Raw genomic sequence first — 16,948 nt, 5'->3', positions numbered from 1 at the left:
CTTCTGCCAAAAGATTTTGAAATATTTTGCTTATGAATTTCTTGGCAAAAAAGTAACTATATTCATATTATGGTTCTGCTCTTGTGTCCCTTTAACTTATTTTCTGGCTTGTGGGAAAGAAATAGCTTTTGCAGAAAAGATAGAAAAGAGATAAAGCTGCAAGACATAACCTTCCAATTTTGGGGAGAATTTTTTCCAAGGCGATCATATTCCAGATCCCTGTCATTTAACAATTCCCTCTTTTTCTCATGCTGAAGTAGTTTAGTCCCTTGACATCTCATGCTAAAACAAACAAAAACAAACAAAAAAGAAACACCTAAGGGTTTGCTACTTGCAGCTTTATAACCTTTCCCCGCAGCTGCTGAGGCAGCGTTTTCCAGAGATTCTTTAGCAGTATTTTTCCTTTTCTCCTGCTGTTGTTCTCATGTTGTTATTCTCATGGCCTTATAGCTGCAAACCCCAGCAGTGTTGTTATGGTGGGTTCTTATGGGACAAAACCTGCACAACTAGCAATGAGAATTACACCTCTTCCCCCACCTCTCTTTACCTCACTTTGTAGTTTTTAGTTTATTTTAGAGAAAACCAAAGATGGGGCACAACGTATTAACAGTTATTTAAATACTTGGTAAATATTATCCAAAAATTTATGTACATGGAAGCTTAATGACTAGTGTGCTACATTTGCCCCCCGATTTGCATGTTCCAGTCAGCACCAATAGCATCATAAACAGGAACAACCAAGGGGCAGTCTGAGGGCATCCTGGATGAAAAGCAGACAATACTAGCAGAAAGCATGGCAAAAAGTCATCAGCATCCTTGTCATCTTAATCACCACGATCTATAACACTGGAGAGAGCCACCAATGGAGGATGCTCACTTAGGACCCCATCGTTGTTCTTTCCAGATGACCACTGAGGAGTTTTCCCTTTCCTTTTTCTCTTTCTCTCTCTCTCTCCTTTTATTCTTGCTTTACCCTAAAAGTAATTTTCACCATTAGAGATGTATGCCATAAGCTAGAGACCCCTCCAATAAATCTTTGTGCGTGCAAACCTGTCTCGGTGTCCTTTATACAACTATAGAAGTCAGAAACTCCCTCATGAGTAATTGGGTTATCATGTTTGGGGGTGATGTCAGCAACTGCTATTCATCTTCCTGACACTGATGTAGGACAATGGAACAACCTGGCTAGAAGAAGCAGCCATATTTACTATGTCCATCCTCACCATAGCACAAAAAGGCCAGACTAAGAAACATGACTATATACCCCAAAAGCAACAACAACAAAAAAGATGATGGGGAGGAAATGTTTCTGGCTATGTTACCTATCTTGTCAGATATGTGGCTAATATATATGGCAAATATCAAACTAGAAGTTACGAATCCAGTGACATCTTTGTTCAGTGAGTGCATCTTATAATATGCAACTGCATAATACATGGTAACAACCTTGAAAATGTTTTAAACAGCACAACTGCCACCAACTTCATAAGAACATATTAATCAAGGAAAAGAACAGAATTACAAATTCAGAGAAACTAAGCAGGAACAGATACAAATTCAGTCACTGGAAGCAATCAAGGACAGGGAAAAGGGGGAGAGGGTACTCAAAGAGAATACAAAGATCAGAAGGATGTAAAAGACTTAAATCATCACAAACTACTTTATACAGATTCTAAAGCTGAATTTCGTTAAGAAAAGGCAAGAGGGAGGAAAATAAGGATAAAGACAGAGGAAAGAGGAGGAGGAGCTGTCTCATACAGAAAAAAAGAGAGGATGTGCTGTGAAAACCTTTAGAGTAAGGCAGAAGAGAAGGGAAAGGAAGGGGAATTTTCTGACAGAGATGAAAGACAGAAACAGCAAGGATTGTTTCACATAGCATTTCATTTCTGGACCTCTATTTTAACTTTTTTCTTTTGTAATTATATTTCTAGATTTGTAATCAAGACCTTGCCATTTCACTTTAACCAAGTGAAACTGTTTTTCTTTTTTCTTCTTTTTGTCTTCTCTTCTCTTTTTTCACTTCAACCTTGCTGTTGTTTAAGAGGAGTTTATCAGTCAGGCAGGCATAAGGCATCCTCAGTGAAAGAAATTACTCCATTTAAGTTAGTTGAGTAAAGAGAGATGCTGGCATGACTGCAGCTCACAAGAAGTTTAGGAATCCCAGAAACTGGCAAATATTAAACACTAACCTATAGCAAGGCCAGAAAAGTTAGCAAAATATGTTTCACCAAGACTGACGTGTAAGTGCAAGAGACCTGAGCCTTTTCCTTTTACAAAAAGAGAAGAGAAAAAAAGGTTAATAGGAGACAGAGCAGATACAGACTGTCTGTCACAGTTCACTGTCCAACAATGGCTTAATTATCCAAATGGCAAACAGTCTGAATTCACTGAGTTAGGTCTCTGTGTCTTATTTTACCTTATGTTTCTGAGCACACAGAGCCCTACTATTAATACTGAATGACAATGTTTAAGGCGGCTGCATAATCACAACCAGTAAGCACCATTCTCCTTATGAAAAACCTATTCTAAATATAAACTGGAACAGAAGACAGAGTCATGGAGACTTCATGTAAATCAGATCATGCGTTATGAATGGGAAAACAATGGACCTTCATTCCAGTCTTACCAGTAGAGATGTACAGCTCAATTACCAGTGACCAGCACAATGCAAAGGGCAAGGCAAGGGACAGAGAAATCTGTATAGCACGTAGATAGGTAGATAGAAAAAGAGGAAGAATCTGTTGAATCAAGGTATACCACCTGGCTTCTGAAGGGGCAAAAGAGACAAAGAAAGTGGAATTTCCTGGAGCCAGTCCAGAACGGACACTATTTTATCAGATAATTCTACCAAACCAGACTAAATTCCCTTCAGCACAGACATCTGAGAGCAGAAGGGGCAGAGCCTTCTACTTAGAGACAGCCCTACTGAAGGCCTGTCAAGTGATGGTCTAAGCATCTCTGGTGCAGTTGATAGAACTATAGTAATTTATATCAGCTGGATTCCTGACCCCATTGCCCATAATCACTACACGGACAGCAAGTCCAGTTAGAAAATGGTATCATTTCACTGTCACTTACTGCTTCCTCTATGTTCATGTACTGTTGTCTCTCCATTTAAGCTTAATTTGTTACTTCTTTGGGACTCTTGAAAAGCTTTTTTGTTATGTGTTTTCCAGTGCTGAGTACAATTGGCTCAGATTCATAATGTGCTTTAAATAGATAACATTATTCATTGTCTGATAATGAAAAAAATACAGAATTTTAGCCATGATATATTTGTAAATTTGTCCACAGTAAAAGTTTTAACATTGACGTGAAACTAGAGTGCCACATTAGTGAAAGAAACCTTGATATATACTGGCCCACATCTCTCTCTTCACACACTCAGCAACAAGAATGTTTTTCAAAAAAGAACATTTTGGCGGTAGAGATCAAAATGCTTTCATGATGCTGGTAAAGATCACTCCAGAGGTAGTTTGGGTATACCAAGCTGGAGATAGGCTTCTGTGATAAAGTATCATAGCTGGAATGGATTAAAGAGGGTTATCACAGTAAAAATGTTAATACAAATGCTATGTAAAACTCTTTAAGGTGATAGAAAAGAACTGAAGGCGTAAGAGTGCACACAGTGCTACCATATGAAGGAAGACTTCATGATCTAAGTATTCAGAAACTTCCCCTCCAAAGTGCTCTGCCCTGCAGCAAAAGGAAGTATTAAAATATCCACGTACATCAAAAGGAAGTGAGATAAGGTATAGAAATGAGATTGCCAGTCTGTCTGAAACTTCAAAAGTTTCTACTACACAAAGCCAAAGACAACCCGAGAGCCCAAGGTACAGGAAAATTTGCAAAGTATTGTGCCCTGCAGCAAAATAAAAGTATTAAAATGCTTTTGCTCTTCCCATTTAAAGGCAGATAAAGATAAGGAGACAAAATAGGACTGTGCACGTGTTAAGTTAGCAAGGATTCACCATTATAGCAAGCAGCAATAAGCAAAGCTAAAATTAAATGATCCTACCATAAAGACAATAGACCTCATAATCTGTAGTCTATGGTCCATAGCTTCACTGTGGTTAAAGCTATATTTTCAGAGAAGACTTGTTGTGGGCCAAAAACAAACAAACAAAACCCTCCCCCCTCCAAACCAAACAATCCCCCCATCCACTATTAGTCAGGTCTTAGAGAAAACTTTTGAATTTTCCTGTCACTGAATAAAAGTAACTCCTATCGAAACGTCAGTAATGGTTACCCGCATCCTGAAGATGGAGCACAACACAGAAGAATATGATTATACATCATACTTACATATTTTTTCTCTGATCCTGTATGAGATTTTTCTTTAATGTCTTCCAAATCTTTTACAACATCTAATGGACAGAATGGAGTTCACAGTCCTTCCTTTAAGGAGATAATTTAGTAGTAAGCTTGCTTCCTCCCCATCCTGCACATCCAAAATGCTATTTCAGTATAATATATCTCCTTTTGCCTTAGGTTTTTAATGCCTAGACTCCAAGACCTGAGTGCACCCTTCCCGCTCCTGGGGGTTTGGTTGCCTGGGCCAAGGGCGAAACCCTGATCATCCTCAAAGTGCTCCTGAAATCTCGTTACTGAAGCATCTACAACTTTTTTTTAAATAACGGAGAAAAAAATGCCTCCCATTGAAGCTTATGGCTGCTAAATACAAGTAACTACACATCCTTTATCAAAAAGTCATATTCTTCCCTTTCTACCCAATATTTTTATTTATATAACAATAATACCCAATGGCTCCAACGAGGAGCTTGCAAAAAAATATGAAAAGTATGATATTTGGGACCACTTGTAATGGTTTTTGGGTGCAGTTAACTTTGGATATCTAGAACATGGACACCCAAAGGATTAGGTCAAGATAAATTGCCTGATGGAGATTCCTACTTCTCTTTCTTAACTATAGGGAAATCAGTACAACCTCTGGAGCCGGACAAGAAAAATCTCACTATGTTCTTTATATATTTTTCCATGTAGTCTAATGATTTTTGCTTAAGCATCAGTCTTAAAAATAAAGAAAGTATTTATCAATTTGTATCAAAATTGTATTTCTCAACTCATCAGTTATTACAAACTATTAAGTTTTTTTCTGATCTGAGGTTCTGATGCCTACAGAGCATATGGCCACAGAAAACTGATGATGAGATTTCTCTCCAAATAGCCAGGATCTCCTTTTAAAAAGTGCCATAACAGATAAGGAGAGGTGCAGGTCCTGTAAGACATTCAGGCAACTCAGATGTAAAATTCTCCCCTCTGTTTTTCTTTTCTTTTTGTTTGTTTGCTTGCTTTTTTTTTTATTATTATTATTATCTTGGAGCAAAGCGGTGTCTAGCATAAAAACCTTTTTTCTTCTCCATTCAGTGAAATAGAACCTGGACCTCAACAACAGAATGGAAGACTGTATTTCAGAGAGGGAAAATAATATTATTATGAAATAATATAAGAAATGTGAGCTGGGACTAGGTTATATGTGACTGAAAGACCTTATATTTGTTGTTATATGATATATGAATGACAACATGAAGACAAAGCTTGCACTACAACACAATGAATTTGTACTCACTAGATTTATTCCAGTATTTTTGTTTCTAATAGTGACCAATACTGGTTACCTGTGGAAAAAAATGTAAAAACAAAGATCAGATATATGTATTTAAAAACAAGGCTTAAATTCACTTTCTTGATGGAAGAAATTTGTTATTAAAAAGTAAAGACCACAGCCTATAAACCTTTATAAAGTAATAATCTGTGATCACGCTGTTTCTTTGACAATAGCCAGAAACTAATTTTTACGCATGATCTAATTTTGATGAATAATATTCACTAGTAGTTTAATTCATTCATATTTTGTCATTAGTACCTTCTAGATGGACAAAATAAGAAGATTATTAAGGAAATCTCTTTATCCCTAGAGCAGTCATTTTCCCTTTCTTATCAGCAGATGTTATATTTTTTCTGTTTTTGCTGTTTCTTACATTGGCTATTATAGCCCTTACATAATGAGAATGTGGAATGTATTTTAGTCTTCTAGATAGAAAGGTGTTTTTTTTCTCTTTATCTGTTTTAATGAAGTAACAGGAGGAAGCCTTCTGCCTTCTTCCACCTTATTGCAACAATATCTTAAAAATCTAGTTTATAATGATATTGATTTAGAAGGCTCAAAATTCTAAAAAATGGCCAGTAACTTAAGAAAAACTGTGTGTGAAATTTCTATTGAAGAGATGTCTGTAGTTCTTCTAGTTTCATCTTCATCAGTTTATACAGAGTTCTGCAGTCACAGAACCATTGGCTGAAAAAAAGTCAAGAATTCAGTTAGTAAAAACCCGTATATTAAAATCTGATCAAGCAAGCCTGAGTCATGCCAAATAAATGTTCTGGCTGCTTTCAGAAAGTCCCAATGGAACATATATAACATGCCCTGAAAGCTTATGACACTGTTTTACTACTCTTCTATAAAGGTTTTTCTTCTTTTATCTCTACTAGTATGAACTTTGATACTGAAAAATATGATTTCTTTTCATTCACTTTTTTTTTTAGATCACCATCTTCCTTATAATGACCTTCTATTAGCATAAAATGATTTTGGATGTACTAGAATCCTTACATACCTTCCTATTTTTTTTTTTCCTTTTTAGACCCAAAAACTAATTTCCATCAGCCTGTGCTATTATGAAGTGTTTTCTAAACATCACCTACCTCTTCCTGGTTGCCCCTGGTTCACACTGTTCTAGGTGAAGCTTCCCCAGTATCAAATTATAAGGATATTACAGGGAGGCAACTTGCCTTCAATTATGTTAATGGGAATGATTAAAAACTTTGAGGAAGCATGGTCAGTCACATATTCCTTCACTGAATCTGATGCTATGTGAATAGATTTCTATTTGACATTGTCAGCTATACGAAAGTACTTCACATGAGAGTTGCAAGGATCTAATCAAGGCTATCACTGGATAAAGGGGAATGAGGAGAAACTCAAGAGACTGTCACAATACAAATTTAGCTAAGATGCCTACACTGGGAAAAAAGTATTCTCCTAAAAAAAAAATCCGGTTTCAAATACACAATGTATACAAAAGTTGAAAACAGCATCCTGTCACAGCAAATTGACAGCTCACGATGACTGAAGATCAGGCTAGCTTTTTATCCTTTACTGCACTACCACACATATGCTCACAGACACTGCACATTTAAAGACCTTTAAATTACAGCAGCAAATCAGAACTGCTCTAACATTGAATCATGCTTGAATCTAGAGGCTTTTTTTATGCCACACACCAGCTTCTCCTCAGGATAAAGCAACAGCAGTTAATGCAAGATTTACTTCCAAATGGTTCCTACTCACCTCAAGATGTTTTTCAGTAAATCCTACAGAGTCATGGTTGGAGCAACCTAAGTTAATTTTGGTAGCTTACTGAAAATCATAAAGTCATTCTTAAGAGGGAACTGCATCGCAAACCTTTTCTTCAGGTGACAGAAACTTCAGAACTACAATTATCAGGAAAGTATAACTTTCTGCTAAAGCTGTCAACAGATGGATCTTCATTCATCAAGTATAAGAGTTATTATAATATGTTTTTCTTGCGTTTTTTTTGTTTGTTTTAGTTTCTGAGGGGTTTGTGGACATGAAACCACTTATATTTTCTTCATATACATCAGCTGATTGATAAAAGTTGTTACTTCACACACTTTTCCATTCTGAGGTATAGCATGCAACATGCAACTCACTAAATCTCTTTTGCCTTGACAAATGTGTATGGTAATATGACTCATCTTTATATTCTGGGAAACAGAACCATTTCAAGTTCCTTGTAAAAGGCTGGAACCGGATGGTTAATCAATTCTCAGCTGCATTCTCAGTCATTGTAATTTTCCACAAACCTAAAGAAAATAAAAGATATCACCAAACATACAATAATTCTTGAAAAGTCTGTTCAATGTTATAAAACCAGTTAACTTTACACCACTGTAAACTGGTGAGCCTTGCTGCTCATTGCATGCAGTAAATGCCATGAAAACCTCAGTTAGCTTATGAATCCATCTGGCAATTAGAACACTCAGATAAGCAAGATGAAAACCATAAGAAAATATCTCTCCAAAAATTGCTTATTTTTCCCCCTACAATTATCTTTTTTCTTTTTTTTTCCCCCCCTCCATGGAGATGATTAACTGTCTCAGTACATGTACAGCAGACAATAGTCATTTAGCGTCTTCACACCTTAAAGTCTAATCAGCTTTGGGTTATTATAACCCCTGATGTTGTCTGCACAATAGATAAAATACTTTAAAAATGCAAACTGAAAAACATTTTGCTGTGTAATTACAACAGCTGTAATGAATGAAGACAAATTATAGGAAAAAGACAAACAGGATCTCATTCACAACAAGATGGTTCCTAGGGAATATTAGCAATCTAAGAAGAGAGAAAAGAATGCACTTGAATTCTTATCCACTGAGCACAATTATGCATTCTATTTACCCAGTGCAATATTGTTTGTCTAAAAGACTGCCTAGAATTGATTATACAGCATTCATTTGAAGGTTAGCACCAGAAAACACTATCAAAGTAGAAAATTTTAGCAAAGCCCATATTGTCAATCCCAATTTGGGAAAATATTAAAACAACTACATACAAAAGTTTGCCATCATTCTTATTACTGGGAAAGTAAATAAGAATGCATCCTTTAGACATATACATAAAAAAAAATCTGATATAAATCTGATAAAGCTTAGACTAAAAAGAGGAACTTGAATAATCCCATCTTTAACATGTTATTCTGATTGGGCTGGCTGGAAAATAAATACTGTTAGAAGAGAGAATATTTCAATTAAAAAAAAAAGGCAGGGGGGAGGCTAGTACCAGGTCAGTGAGGATTCTCAAATGCCCTTGGGAAACTGAGGTAAAAATCACTTCTCCATGTGGCTGAGAGCAAAATCAATTGTTTCAGGAGGAAGCACTCTAGTTTGTAGAAAAAGGAGTGTAACAGAGAGTGTCTCTATAAGTCAGTGATTAGAGAGTGACTTAATGTAGGTTAGAGACTGTGCACACTACCTGGGACCTGGAAAGCCTTATTCAGCCCCCTGTTTTGAATCATGCTAGGCTTGAATCCAGTTTTCCTATAGTACAGATGAAAAATCTAAATTTATGGGTTTCGCAGCTTTTCTCAGGCTTTTCATTTTTGCCCATGAGTGTAATGGCAGAGTCTATTAGAAAGAAGATTGAGATAGGCTCTAAGAAGCAAGAAAGGGTCAGAAAACTCTCTATGTCTTTTTGTCTTAATTCCATGTTACAGAAGTCTCTTGCAATTAGAAATTCCATACTCAGTTAGCCTGCTGGAAGTACTCTGTCACTGTGCCCGCCCAAAAATATTTGTCAAGAGTATACAAAGTAGAAAATTAGCTGCACCCCATTTTTATATCAGCTGGCAGAATGTGCCAACCACATGGTCCTACAAAAATAATAAAGCCCTCACATTATTCCTAATTTAGAGATTTAAAATAACTAACAACTAAGACTCTGAGGTTTAAAATTTCAAAATCTCCTTAAAGGTAAAAGAAGTTTTTGCCATGTTCATCCTGTATGAAGGATTATTTATAAACTGCATACTAGAACATTTCAGAGAAAACCAAAAATAGGCTGAAGATTGTAAAAAAATCTTCAAAAAGGAGAAGAACCACTTTACTTCTTGTTAACTCTCCAAGGAAGAAAACTACTAATTTCAAAAAAACCACAGTCTCTGTTAAAAAAAAGGGGGGGGGGGAACAGATCATGGTCAAAAATAGTTTTAATTTTATTTTGAAATAAGAATGCACAAACATTTATATTTAATACCTTTTGGAATAATCATAGCATTCATGGTGTCAGAAAGTTCTTCAGCATCTTCCACATCTAGTTGCTTTGAGTCTAAGAGGAACAATGTGGCGGCATACAGATAAAATACTCTATTTCATGAATTAAAAGAATTCAGTTTCTACATTGTACACTTTGATACTGTTTAATAATTTTATGTCTTCCCTCTAATTTTGTGAGGAGGCATCTCTTTTCGTTGTTTTCCAGATTGCAACCACGCAGCCCTACAAGACCTACCATGTAGTCGCATACTCCCATTGCTAAAAACAGGGCATAAGTTTGCACTGAGTTTGCAGGGCCTCAGGCCTGAGGCTTGTCAGGCCTGCTCTGTCTGAACTTTTTCTGACCAGTGTACAGCGATGTTTTACTTGGTTTAGCTGTGACAGCAATTTCGCCAACTGACCGGATGTCTATAGCTAATTTGTTTTCCTTACATTTATTTTTGTGGGATACAACCACGGTTTTAAATAGATAGCAGTAACAAGCATTCGCTCTAGGTACAATGCAATATTTATGACTGTAAGACAGTGATGTAGTGTGGAGAAGTGCAGGCCTGGTGTGACTGCAGAGGCCTTGAGAAGCGGAGACGCAGGATGCAGCACAGGGGCATGCAGGCATGGGATGGTAAGAGATGGGACACAAGAGGCTTGGCACAGGGACCCCACAGCTATAAACAACCCACCAATGTCCACTTAAAGAAACGCAGGCCTGGAGCTGGAAAAAAATGGTCTCGGGGCATCAAAGAGAACATCTATGATACCTAGAAGGCACCGTGTGTACAACATGGAGCTGCAGACCAATCGAGAATGCACAAAAGCATAAAAGCACATTAGCAAACATATAAAATGACCCGTAATGGACCCCAGAGGGAAGAAGATGAAATAGTCAAATAAACATCATATTCCTCATAGAGAAGGACTCCAGATGCCAACAACTTGCCCTAACACCACTCTCTCCCTGCCCACCAGGTTGAAACACCAACCTCAGGAGCCAGAGGAGCAGGGGAGGGAAGGGGAACATGAGCAAAAGGGGTAGCAACTAAGGAGCGTGTATAACAATCTTAACTGCATTATGATTTTTTCTTTTTCTACAACAATTATATGGGGACCAATAATGACTGGACTCTTAAGACTGCAATTACACTAACAATAAATTCCTGGTTTTATATATATGCATACATATGTGTGTATATATAAAATGTATGTTCTGTCTTTTCCCATAAACAAGATTTTGAGCATAATGAAATAAACAAGTTCATTGCAATTAGATATTGCTGAAGTACAATAAAAAAAATGCATAACAGCTGGAGACATCAGTTGCTTTGATTTTCAATTGTATATGTTAGCAATGAACTTTCTTATTTTCTGTATCTCTATAACCTGTGTAGTCCATGCACTGTGGTCAGCATTTAGCCAATTTGCTATGCTGTGGCTGTTGAGGAATAATTACTGTTACTTATTTTTCTTGCTGTAGCCTTAAGGAGTTATAAGCATGGATTTATGACTTGTTGAATACATACTGTGTGAAGACATAACAAAAAGAAATGACAATGTTGGTCAATAAGACAAAAAAAACAATCATAGAGATACTTATAGAACATCAAAGAGCTGTATTATGAAAATGACATTTGTTGTAGCATGCTGGATAGCTGCATTAAGGTGAGGGGAGATGATGTTGCATGATTCAAAATATAAAGTGCCGAGAGCCTGGATACTTCTATCTGCAAGGTTATATAGCAAAACTATATGTTACTGAGGTTTCAGAAAAAAGAGAAGCAAAAATGCATGTCCATCACATATAGTTTTCAACTAACTGAATGAAAAATGTAAATATTTTGACCTTCAGTTTGTTTCTTTCATAAAAAAAAGAACATGAACACAAAATAATAGAAAGAGGGCAAAAACTTTTTGAACAAATCACCTCCCTTCCTTCCACATTTTTTTTCTATTAAATAAACTACCTCAAAATAAAGAGGAGCATATTAAATTTCTCAGATCCTACAATATGTTAACTTATAATAGGATAGCTATTATATCTTTTTTTATTATTCTAAATTGGAAGGAAGAAAATGCCAGACTGGACTCTTATCACTTTTTATAGTTGTAAACTAAAAGTAAAGGACTGATTTTTGATTCATGCTATGTTAAAGTACATTTATATGAAACATACCTAGGAATTAATCTGTTTCCTGGGGGGGATCAATTACAACCACACTGGTGTCAGATACTCCATCTATTTTCTATGCAGCAGTTATATGGAAAGTTCAGCTAAAATTTAAGCTTTCTATCTTATATTAACATCTGCCCTAGATGCTTTAAGAGATTGCTTCTTTCTTTTTTAAGATGTTAGACATGACCTCCCATAGCAGTTACCTGGCACCCCAAATAGAACACTTTCAGCAAGTCAGAGCAAGTTCAAAGAGGAAACTTCTGTAACAGCTGGATTTACACTGTGCAACTCCTTCCTGCAGAAACAGGAGATGACCATGAACACCATCCCTTTCAAAAGAGATAAGAAACTTGTGTATTTGATTTAACTTTTGCTTTCAAACAAGTGCAGACAACTCTGGCACTGATCCATGCATCTTAGTTGCAAAATTCAAAATCCTATAGACTAAGTCTGCTATTACTCATTGGCTAAAAAAGAAGAAAGAGGAGTAGAACAGTGAAGGGCAGGACAATACTGTATGCTTCAGGCTGTTCATACAGCACAAGGCCATATACATGGAAGCCTTTAGCAGGCAAAATTCTTACTAACATGTTTTCCTATCTTGCCTCAATGAGAAGACTAAATATTATATTTTTTTTCCAATTCTGCATTTCTGGCATGTATATATGTACTTAGCATCAAAAATTAATGAAGAATATAGATTTATTTATTTAAAATTCTAATATTTTTTCTTTTATTTGTTGTGATTATGATTATCCATGAAGAAAACTACTCTATCTATTTTAAAAAACCTGTCATTAAAACTAGCTATCACCTCTTGGCATGGTACTTTACATTGGGGAAAAAAACACAAAAAATAAAAAACAATGAGTAGTGAAAATATAGCATTTCTTTTATCTAGATCAGCTTTGAAGCTGATCTTGCAAATATTCTCCTAACCCTTATCACAAGCATTTCCAAACAGCAGCTGAAATGTGAAGAATAACAACAAGCAGAACACAAGGGCCAGGAGAGTTGAAAGAATAAAAACCAGGACTAAAAAGAGAATGAGAAAAATCCAGACAGAAATCAATTCCATAGGTAGAATTTCCTTTATATACTTTAGTGTCCTAATAGCACATTCAAGTCATTCAAAAGGGAGATAAAACAAGGATTTTGTGGGAGGAGACTTAAAGAATTAAATTAATACAGAGGAATGTCCTTTTGGTAGACAAGGATTAAACCTGAAAGGTAGAATTAGAGACGGAAAAGCAGAAAATGCAAAAGAAAACAGAGCTTCTGAAAGCCAATAGCTGAACAAGTATATCAATAACCTGATCGGTAAAACAAGAGATAAAGCACTACTGAGAAAAAAGATTAAAAATGCAGCAGTGTGCCTGCAGGTATTTCAAGAATTAAAACAATGTTCCTTCAGGGAAAGAATTAGCTACCATTATTGTGCAATTCTCCAAGCAAATGAAGTCACACCAGGCTCACAGGAACCTCATCAGCTTGTGAAAAGTCCAACAGAAGAGCACAGACAACCCTCATCATGAGCATCACAAATCCCAGTACTGCATGACTCCTGACCCCCAGGAACCACGAGGTGAGTGTCTAGCAATACCCTGCCCCTATCCAGTACAAACCAGCTATAATTCACACAGTTTTCACCTCAAAACCTTGCAGCTGTGAGGCTGTCAGTAACAAGTATCCTGCAGGATATAGACTGCATTTTACATCACCAAGGGAAAAAGCTAGGTCAGAAACCTGAGGCAGAAAATCTTCAGACACTTTCCAAGCTTCCCTGCCAGAGACAGGCAGTAGGCTCTTGTTATGACTCAACACATGCAGCTGGGCCCAAGCACTGCTAAAAGGTGCCTTCTTGCATCAAGTGAGCAATTGAACAGATTGCTCTGTGCAGATAAGTATGTCTGGTAGTCAAGAAAAGGTGAACAGCAACTGAAGGAGGAATGGTTTCCCCCCCCCCCCCCCCCCCTTTTTTTTTTCTCCTGTGGAAATCACCACTATTCAATGCAGCTTAGATAAGCACTGCCAGCTGGAAGCTAATTACATTCAGCTGAACCTAATTATTCAAAACCCCTTAATAAGAGGGGAAGCTACTCCTGCTAGGGAGAGAAAGGAGGTGGTGGTGGTGGTGTTGATATGTGGTGCCCTGCATTTATTATATATTGTTACTATACTTTTGCCCTTGGAGTGTGCTGTTAAAGCCATGCTATGGTTCTCATAATTTCCACTAGTGGGGGGAAGAGATTTCCTTATAGACTCACATGTAGCTGCAATCTACCTGGAGATTTTGAACTAGGGTTTGGGTGTTTTTTAGTTATATGATGTTGGGAAAAAAAAAAAAAAAAAGAAAAAAAAAGCATGTGGTTTTCCATGTACAGAAATGGATCAACTTACAAGAGCTACTTGTCATCAACTTTGCCCTTGATTGGAGAATGTAAAAAAAGAAAACCATGTCACCCCACATACTTTCTTTGTGGACTCACTCAAACACATAGTTCTTCCTCCTCCAGGGATCCCCTCATCTACCTCTTATTGTGTCATCCTCTTAGGTCCTCTGGAGTTGCTGAATATATTTTGCTTCTTTTTTTTCTTCCAGTTTTTGAATATGCATAGACATGTTTAAGTAACTATTATATACATTTCAAAGGAAGTGATGTAAAATTAATGCTTAGATTAAGGTATTCTTAGGCTTAGTGAGAAAAGTAAGAGAAAGTAAACCAATGGATGTAAACATTTGTCCTGGATGAGACCTTTGTAGGATACTTCATAGCAGTCCACTACAAAGAGACAAAAGGCAGACCAAAAAAAAAAACCCAAAAAAACCTAGAAGTCCCAAGACCCGGTAGGATAAAGTGCCAAGCAACCTGGTCTGATCCCATAGCTAGGGTTTAAGCAGGAGCGTGGACTAGGGGACACCCTGAGGTCCCTTTCAGCCTGAATTATTCCATGATTCTTTAATTATATGATAATCCAGATGTTCCCTGTTGAAAGCAGACATCTGTTCAGGTCACCTGTGCTGGAAGTCACCCATAAATCTTGCCATGGACAAGCTATAGCATATTCTGTCAGAAGCTTTTCTGCCATCAGTTGTGCACTGTGTTATGTTCATCCCTTATAATATTAGTGTTCCTACATTCCTCTAATGCCAAACAGTAGAAGGCTTTATTTTTAGAATCATTTGATAAAAGAGTATTGCTTTTCAAAAAGCAGAATTTCAGGGGAAAGCTGTGTTCAAATTAATATAGGAGATCCAAGCAAGGTGATCTGATGCCTGATCTTATCTAGGCCTTGTAATTATTTTTCATGTCTGGAAACTGGAGCTTACTTGAAATTGTAATGCTGATTTCACAGTTCAGTGATAAAGGATATGCAAATTCAGGTAATAAAAGTTGCAGTGGAAAATTGCTGTGTCCTCCTAGCCTGTTAAAGTCTTCTGGAATAAAATGGAAGACATCAAGTCAATGTGAGTCACACAAAGAACTAAAGGTTTATCTTAAATTGGTTTGAAAAAGAAAAAGTAATGATTAACAGGAATAGTCATCTATGAGACCTTTATTATCAGAGATTTATAAAAGAAGAAAAGGTAATTGTATTATTAATGCAGTCATATGGTTTTGCAGGTTTAAACTGACTTTTTGAAGATTATTAATTAAAACCAAAATTAAGCCTGCACTGAGACTTCTTTGAGTAGCGAAGAGTGCAAGGAGTTGGCTCCTTCAGCAGCTAGTTGTGTCCGGACCACCAAGCACTCCATTAAAGGCAGCTTTTCCATAGAGCTGAGCCTAAGGAGGAATCACTTGACTTGAGGAAGCAGGACCTGGCCCATGAAAAGCAGTCTTCAGTGTTCACCGCACTGGTTAAATTTTAATTTTGTTGAGTCCATTAGCATAATTCCTGAATATATATGGTAATGCCAACAACACCCAGAGATTACTTACTTCAAGGATGACAGTGGATCACTACCTTGAAAATCTGGCATTACCATAGCATGATAGAGTAACTTGTTCCCTCCTTAGACTGATTATAGGTGTCCATACTACTTTTTCCTCTGCATTTTTTTTTTTTTTTAAGGGAGCTTAATCATGTTTAATGTAGTATGGACAGTTATGTATTATGTTTGATAATATACAGAATGCCTATATCATGGAGATGTTTGTCAAGAGTATCTGAACTGAAATCCTCAAAGTTGCAGTAATGAAAAAAGGGGAGTATAATAAACATATTCTCCTCTGCAAGATTTTTACACAGATAATACGGTGGTCTTTCTGACCCTACTCCCCCATCGTTGAGATAAAAAGAACTTTAAGATTTCTTGTCTTCTCTCGAAAGTATCCTTGAGAATATGCAAAACAAAATGCATAGTACTTGCTATCAGTGTGTCATTCAACTGTTTCAGTGCCTTGCAGTGTGGTGGTTAATAACTCCATAAATGTGGAGTCACTAAAATAGACATGAAATATGAAACTGCCTATAAATATGTAAATTTTTTAAAAAGTTTACAAATATCTGACACCAAGGATTTTTCAGTATAATGAAGAATTTCTTTTCCTGCCCCTGCAGTTTAAAGGAACTAGCTCTTAAGAGTGTGACACAATAATATGGTTTTGTTAAATCTGTAAAATGACCAGTTGCTGAAATTAGGCATCTGAAATTTTAAACACAGAAAACAAATGGTAGAATAGACAAAAACATCCAGAGTGTCCAAGACCAGCAACACGTTTCTTGGATTAAGAGATGGAGAACTTTGCATTAAAAAAAATGCAGTAGGTTTTCAAGTGAGTGAGCATCGTGCCAATTCTCCATATCTTGCCATGACATTGTCTTTCAGTTACTGCAAAATATGCTACTAGCACTTTTGCTTCTGTACTCATAATTCTGGATTGACAGTGGGTAGACCAC

Source organism: Dromaius novaehollandiae, chromosome 1 (assembly GCF_036370855.1).
Source record: "Dromaius novaehollandiae isolate bDroNov1 chromosome 1, bDroNov1.hap1, whole genome shotgun sequence".
Classification (NCBI taxonomy): Eukaryota; Metazoa; Chordata; class Aves; order Casuariiformes; family Dromaiidae; genus Dromaius; species Dromaius novaehollandiae.
This window is presented reverse-complemented; position numbering follows the sequence as displayed.